Below are 8,496 nucleotides of genomic sequence, written 5' to 3' on the forward strand. Positions count from 1 at the left end.
TCTTCAACTCTCCCATATCAGTGGGAAGCAGCAGGGCCCTCTCTAGCGCGTCGGCTATATAACCGCCTTTGCCATCTCCAAGGTTCCTCATGGATGCGTCTTCCAGCAACGGCTCCCCGTGGAGCATTGGGGCAAGAAGCCAAGCACTCGGCGCGGATTGGGCATCGACCCCTTTCCCCTAGCCTTAATGCCCAATCTTTAACTGCTTTTTAGCTCGCGGGGCTTCATCCCCCTCCTGAAAGGATTGAGATTTCCCCCCATCCATTGGTTCCTTACCCTTGGGACTCCTCTTTCTCTTTGGGTCAGTGGGTTCAAGCAGAGGAGGCAGAGCTGATTAAGGAGGAGCAGGAAGTTTCGAGTGTGGAGATTGTGGCTACAACTTGGAAGAGGAAGACCTAGTCTGGACAGGCTGGGGCTGGGGTAGGGGAGTTAGAACACTGGATTACGACTTTACCTGTGCACCCTTCCCCAGCTGACCCTCAATGAGATCGAATAAGCTGGTCGAGAGCTTTCTCTTAAGACCTATCTTAGTTCAAGAGGATGTTCCCACTGACAACAATTTCGCTTCGGACAAATCAGGGTCACCCAAATCACCGAAAGGATCCTCAAATGGGTCAGCTTGGTCAAATACTCCAAATCCCTCTTCGGACAAACCCAAATCACCTTTGTCCTCCGCTGCTTGGTGAGACGAGGAAGAGTCCGCGAACGGGATGCCCTCCAAGACAGGAGATCCTTCGGATATCAAAAACCCGTGCTTGACTACAGTGATTTTCGGAAGCCGAGGATGGTTAGCACTAATCACTTGCTTTGGGTCGGTAAATGACTTCTGGATGGGATCATACCCTAAGATTTTGTGAGCGACTCTGACTTAACCATCCTCGTCATTTACAAAAATAGCCGCTTGAAGAATAGTCTCCAAATCCACCCGGTTGACCAGATGAAAGTGTCGGTGAAAGGCGTGTGGATCTGCAAAAAAAAAAGGCATGTATATGGTTAGCAACCGAACCACACTAAATTAAGACGGCACAAAGGATTAGCACCTTCCTAATTTCTACACCCCACCTGGTTCTCCCTCCACAATTGGGCAAGGAAGGCCATCGTGCCATTCCATAGATACAATAAGAAAGTCCTTATTCAACCCTTTGTTGGACTCGGGGAGGCACTGGATTAGCCGAACCCTATCGTCACTCATCTTCATGTAGTAGGATTTGCCCTTCAAATTTTGGAGATTATAGTACCAATTTACGTCATGATGGGTTAGTCTTAACCCCATTTTTTCGTTTAAGGCATCCACACAACCCAGAATCCTAAACATATTGGCAGCACACTAGATGGGAGCTAATCGGAAATGCCTAAGGTAACTCCTCATTACCGGCCCCATGGGGATTCTCATACCCCCCCCTCTACGAAGGCGAGAAAGGGAATTACCACCTCACCCGTCCTTCTCTCAAGATGCCACTCCCCCTCCTTGCAGTGCCACAAACTTACGTTGGGGGGAATCCTATAGTCGGCAATGAACTTTTCCATCACCTCTTCGGTCTCAACCAACTTTTTCAATTTAACCATCTTTAGGAACTACTAAACAAACTCAGAGGGTGATGGGAGAAGAAGAGGAACAAGAGAAAAAGAAAACCAGAAAAGAAAAGGCACGAGTTAGTGAAGGCAGAGAATTTACAAAAAAGAGGAAAGGTTCCTCGGACAGGCTTTTTTGTGCTGGAGATAGACTTGAATTTGGATGAAAATTTGACTGAACCCAGGATATATGCGCTAGAACTCTTAAGTGCAAAAGTGAAGAGACAAATCAGTTCCAAAAATTATTTATACCTCCCATCGATAGTAACTGCACGAATTTTCCCGCCCATAAAGGTAAGGAAATCTCCACCGTTAGATCACCATCGCGCCGTTGAACATGGGAAGCACAGAGCCGCCTGCATTTAATGAAGACATGTTTCACCTTCCAAGGCTCCAAGAACGTGTCCCAAGCAAACGAAGAGTCTCTGAAACTAATAGATGACAAGGATTGACAAGTTTTGACAGAGGCCTGATGTCATCAAAACCCTCCTCTCCGTCCGAGGATTCGAATAGTAGGATTTTGAGGGGCTATTGTGGGGCCAGAGAATTTGTGGTCCCGGCCCACTTTCCATTAGGGCCCAAGGCCCGCGCCGAGGAGAGTAGTTACCGAGGACAAGCAGCGAAAATCCAAATGGCCTAAAATTGCAGCCGAAGATGACCCTGTCCTCAGCATCCCAAGAATTAAAAGGGAAGAACGACACGTCATCAAAGGCAACCTCCAAAGCGCTCCCAAAAGAAAAGGCGAGTAGAATGGGACTCGCACAGGGGTACAGTGTAGGAGTGGTTCAAGGAAAAGACGTCACCTCCGCATTCAATGCGCCAACAAACGTCCTGGCCATATTGATGGGAAAAGACCCCTGAACAGTGCGGCTTCGGTTATTGTAACTAACAGAAAGTGGGGGGGAGGCGGCTGACGGGACAGGCACTCGAGTAGTTACCCGCCTGATCGACAGATGGAAAGTCAGGATCAATTGAGAATGGCTAGATAATGTAAGGATCCATGCGCCAAAAAGGGGGCGCCCAGAAAGGGGAAGGAATAATAAAAACATTAAGCTCAATGGACAAGGACCATGGACAAGCTTAGTTCACCTCTGTGCGTCCACCATGAATACCATGACTAACCACTGTCCAGTGACCAAGGCCTAACTTTTCAGCCCACTCTCTACAAATTTTATTGTTTGGGCCTTTAACGTACGAACCCAATACCAGTTTGGGGTCGTTACAAATTGAGTCCTTACAATTGATTAGTAAAATTGTTTTGTTCAATAAAACTAACAATAGGAGTTTGATCATCAGCAATTTTGAAAAGAGAAGCCTTCACTTCTTCTTTTGTCACTTCATCTTTCTTGGTAGTTATCAAAATTGAGTCAAGAGAAGGATGACTAGACCTAATAATGGTTTTATCAATTTTAACAAAATTTGATTTTTTTTATCACATTTAAATGTTGGTTTCAAACCTCATCTTTTGAAACATAATGGTTTTCAAGAAAATCAAAAAACAAAATATGTTTTTTCCATTGATTCATCTTTTCTAACCATTTTCTTTTAACACGGTCTTTTTCAAACTGAGCAAAATTATTTTGGAAATATTTTCTTTTGGTTCTGTTTTTTGCAAGCATAAATTCATCATACAAAGAAACCAAATCAACTTTAAAGTGTTCATCCAAAATAGTCAAAACTCGTAATTGATTTTGGTAAACAGGAGGATTTTCAATAGGGGGAGAATCAAAGTCAGATGGAGTAACAGAAACAGAGTCTTCTTCATCATTAATAGCAACATTGTCATAAGGAGAAGATTCAGCTTTAGTAGAATAGAAAGGAGTGCTAACTTGTGAATTGGTACTGGAAACTCCTTTTAGCTTTAAATCAGAAGTTTTTTCTAGATTCTTTTTCAAAAAATCAGAGGATTTTTCCAAATTCTTTTCAAAAGATCATTGATCTCTTGATCTCTTTTTGAAATACTTTCAGATCCAGCAAAGGAATGTCTTCCTTCGTTGATCCTCAAAGGTGGATTATTTTGAAAACTTATTTTAACAATACTATCAAGATATTGTTGAATATGAGTAAGATCAAGTTCATCAAAAACAGGTTTAGCAGGAGGGGTTTCTTGTTCCAATAACCAATCATTAGGAAGTTTAACATCTTGCCATTGAATCATTTTTGGAACTTGAATTTTAGCATCAGGAGTTGAACATTGAATTAACATGGTTTTACCCGAAGGTTCTCTAGGAATCTTAGCACAAAGATTCATTTGAGTACCCATTAGTCTATAATAAATGCGATAGATCAAAGCAAAAGGCTTACTACCTTCTTCCATGTGATAACCAGATGAAGAAATATTCAATGTCAAAACTTTAACAATATTAGGATCATCCAAAGCAAGAGTAAGATCAGGATAACAGTTAAAATAAACAGGACCATCATACATAGAAGCAGTAATCATACCAAGAATGCTATCTTTAAAAATCTTAAATCTAGCATCTCTTAAACACATAAGAACCCTTTCGAGTAAGTGGTTTAATAGCAACTTGAACCATACCAATATTCAAATAACTGAATTTTTTAGCAGTAAGGAAGTCATTAATATTTCTTTTAGTGAACAAACAACATTTTTCATGAACTTTTGAAATAGAGAAAATTTGTTCAATAGTTCTGGCTTCGTAAGCAGAATGAAAAGTACTTTCAACAAAACTAGTTTTATAAACAGTTTTAATATCAACTTTAGGAATATTCCAATTACAAAAATCAGGGATCAACTCATTATCATCAATAGTGTGATCTTCTTCATTTACAATATCAGGAGGACAACTAGTCTTGGAGCTGATAAAGGAGTTGGATCTCCACAACCTATCCATACTATCCTAGGTTCAACACTCAGCTATCATGTTTTTCTCACAACTGTTGCATTTCGTAACACATACCCTAACCAACCTTATACCTCTCATGCCCTACACGCCCTCACTTGGCTCAAACGGGTCTTACAGTTAGGTTCTAGGAATTCACTTTACGACTAGGGTGGCGCCAACGACGGTAAGAAGGGAACACAACAACGGAATATCAAGCATTCGGGTAGACACGGACAAGAAACAAAGACACAACAACACTACCACCGGCCAGAAAAGAGTGGCTCTGATACCATAAAGGGGGAAGGGGACGCACAGTAGATGGGAAGAGACGGAAGCACAATAATATTGTAATGAAAATAAAGTAAGTAACTTGAAACTTGAAAATAAATAACTTGAAAGTAAGAACAACTATAAGGCGGTAGAACCAACCAAGCAATATATTTCAAAATAATTCAAAGTAAATGAAAATAATAGTTCAAAGTAAATAAAAGCAATTTAGAACCGTCCGGTATGGCGGTAATCCGTCCAAGGTGGCGGTAGCAATAAGTAGAATAATGAACATAAAACTGAAAATACTTGTTATTGAAAGTAGGATAAACACTTACAGTAGTAGTAGTGAATACAAGATCTCAACAGTACAAGTTAACAGTTACAAAGCTTAAACTAATCCTAGTTACAAGGTTTGTAGAGTTACAAAGTTTGTAGTGAGCAAGGATGAACAAGGTAGTAGTGGAAGTAGGGTGAGTTCTCTCTCTAAGAAGGCTAGTTCTAAGGGAAGAGAAATCTGAACTAAACTTGACTTGAAAAACGCTAAGGGACAACCCCCCTTAAATAGGCAAAATTTCTAAGTAAACAGTACTTATGAACAGTAAAAGTTAACAGTGAAAAGTAAAAGTTAATAGTAATAATTTTCTGAAAGCAATCTTGGTGTGACTAAAAGTCACGGGAAACATGGAGAATCATCTTTTCAGAACATTATCATCAAAAGTGGAAATCAACAGTAGAATTTGACCAGAAAGTAAACATTGCAACATTTTTTGCCATTATGCAGGCCAGACAAACAGGGGAATTAAGTTTTCAATCAATCTTTCTCTAAGTCATCAGTATCTTCGTCATCATGACCAAACCACTCCTGATTGTAAGGGTAGTAAGGGTCTTTTGAAACAGAGGCTTGAGAGGATCGTTCATCATCTGAATCAGCAGCTTCATCTTCTTTAACCATTTTAGTGAGCAAGGCATATAAAGCATCAAGGTCCTTGTGGATTGCATCCAAAGGAGAACTCTTCTTCTTGGTCTTAACAGGTGGTTTAACACTTTTAGCAGATGAGGAAGCAAGTGCATCAGTCACAGCTTTTCGCATAGGAGTAGTGATTCTTAATGGGGAAGCACTTGGGGAAGAGAAATCTCTAGCAACATTGTTAATGATGGATTGGGTGTGAGCAAACTTATCCCACCATTTAACATAGCAACAACGAGTGAGAATATCACCTTCTTTAACATATTGCCATTTTAGGATCCAAGGAACCTTATATTTTTTAGCAAAATGAAGCAGGGGAGTGAACTTAGCTCCATGATCATCAGTTCTGAACCTTAATGTAAAATTTTGGAAAGAATCCTTCAATGGCATAGGGAATATTTCAACAATTGAACCAAACTGGGACCACCAACGGACAAACCAGAGAGGGAATTCAGAATCAAAATCTTTATCAAAATTAACAAACCATGAATGAGACATATTTTCATTTTGGTGGAGCATGAATCTGAACCAGGCAATAACATAATCATGATATGAATAGGGAATAGGGAATTTTGGTAATCTTCTTGTGGCGGCAGGGTTGGAGCCCCACATCTCTTCAGAAATAATGTTTTTTAAGTAAACATTGTGGTAAATAATCCTATCACTATTAGCCTTGTCAGTTATGGCTTTGATAATGATTGAATTCTCATGTCGAAGAATTTCAAAATAATATTGCACAGTCTTTTGGCTGTGCCCCGGAATCCAGTGAAATTTTGGAGGAAAATAACTAATAGCAGGCCTAAAAGGGTTAGTAATGGAGGCCCTATTTGGCTCTACGGAGAACAAGTTTTGGATATATTGTTTTCTAACATACTGGGAAGCATTGGAAGCATTAGGGTAAATAGTTTTAACAAGTTGGTGAACAGTGGCTAAAGCATAAGGATCATATTGTGAAGCTAAAATAGAAGAATATTTAGGCTTGGGAATGGTACCTAGGGGAGTGAAACGGTTAACAATATCCAAAGAGGAAACAAGTTCTTTTTTAACAATTGGATTAGCAGTGGCAGGTGTCTTGTCATTCGACCGTCTACTTGCCATTGGGACACTGCAGAAATTCACGAGTAAGGAAATCAGGGATAGCATTTTGAGATCCTTTAATATATTCAATATGAAAATCAAAAACGCTTAAAATAACTTGCCATCTAGCAAAAATATGTTTTGAAGCAATATTTTCAACATCTTTTTCAATAACATATTTAGCACTTTTGTAATCAATATGTAACAAAAACTTTTGGTTTAATAAATCATTTTGAAATTTTGAAATACATAGTACTATAGATAAAATTTCCTTTTTGATAGTACTATAATTTAACTGTGCATTATTCCAAATACCAGAATAGAAACGAACAATTTGTTCAGGTGACTTAGGAGAAATTTTGAAAGCACCAACAGTAGGAATACCAAGACAAGGCAATGTCTTAACATGAGATTTGATTTGTTTAACAATAGAAGTATGAACATCAGACCAAGGAGGAGGATTACTTTTTAACCGATCAAACAAAGGTTTGCATTGTTTCCTCATATCTTTGTAAAAATCCGCAACATAGTTTAATGACCCAAGAAATCTTTGGAGCTGTGTTTTGTCAATGATAACATCAGGAAACTTATCAGCAAATTGGATGGCTCTATCTATAGGATGAATCTGTCCTTTAGAGATATCATAGCCAAGAAAACGAACTTTGGTTTGAAATAGTTTAACCTTCTTGGTTGAGACAACAAGACCATTTCTTTTAATAGTATTTAGAAACGAATTCAAATGTTTCCAGTGTTCGTCAATAGAGCTAGAGTAAACAAGAGCATCATCAATATAAACAATGGTGAAATGACTGAAGGAGTTAAAAATATCACTCATGATATTTTGAAACTCGCTTAGGGCATTTTTAAGGCCAAATGGCATAACATTCCACTCATAATGTCCAAAAGGAGTGGTAAAAGCAGTCTTGTACCTATCATTCTCACTAATCTGGATTTGCTAGAACCCAGATTTTATGTCAAACTTGGAGAACACAACAGCTTCACTTAGCCTATGGACAAGGTCATTCTTATTGGGAATAGGGTACCGAATTCATTCTAAAACCTTATTCAAGGGTTTGTAGTTAATGACTAATCTTGGGGTTCCTTTTTCAATCTCAACATTTTTTTAGACATAAAAAGCTAAACAAGACCAAGGGGACTTGCTATTCCTAATCAATTTTTTCTGCAACAAATCATGGATTTCTTTTTTGCAAAATTCAACGGTTTCAACATTCATTTGGATAGGATGAGCTTTAGTGGAAATATTTTTCTCATCAAAATCTTTAACATATGGCAAATCAACAATATGTTTCTTTCTATGCCAGAAAGTATTAGGAACATCGGAGCAAACATCATCAATCAACATTTTCTGAAAATTATCAATTTTGGATTGCAAAATTTATCAGAAATTTGTTCAGCAATTTTCTTGTATCTAACCTCTTGCTGAAGGAATTTAAGATGTTTAATTTTAGCATGAATCATGTTTGAAGCAATATTAGTATCAATATCAAACTTTGAAGCAAATTTGAACTTTACTTTTTGTCCAAAAGGATCAGTAGTAATTCCATCATGTTCAACAAGAAAATGACATAGAGCATTTATAAAAGGTAAACCAAGAATCACTTTATCAATCATATTTTTAACAAGAACAGAAGGAATCTTGAAACAAACATTAGCATGGCATACATGAGCATTATTCAATTCATACTTAATTTTCATCTGAGAACCATTAGCAAAAACCAATCTTTCAGTAGATTTTTCAAAGTA

The sequence above is a fragment of the Quercus lobata genome, chromosome 3, assembly GCF_001633185.2.
Source record: "Quercus lobata isolate SW786 chromosome 3, ValleyOak3.0 Primary Assembly, whole genome shotgun sequence".
NCBI lineage: Eukaryota > Viridiplantae > Streptophyta > Magnoliopsida > Fagales > Fagaceae > Quercus > Quercus lobata.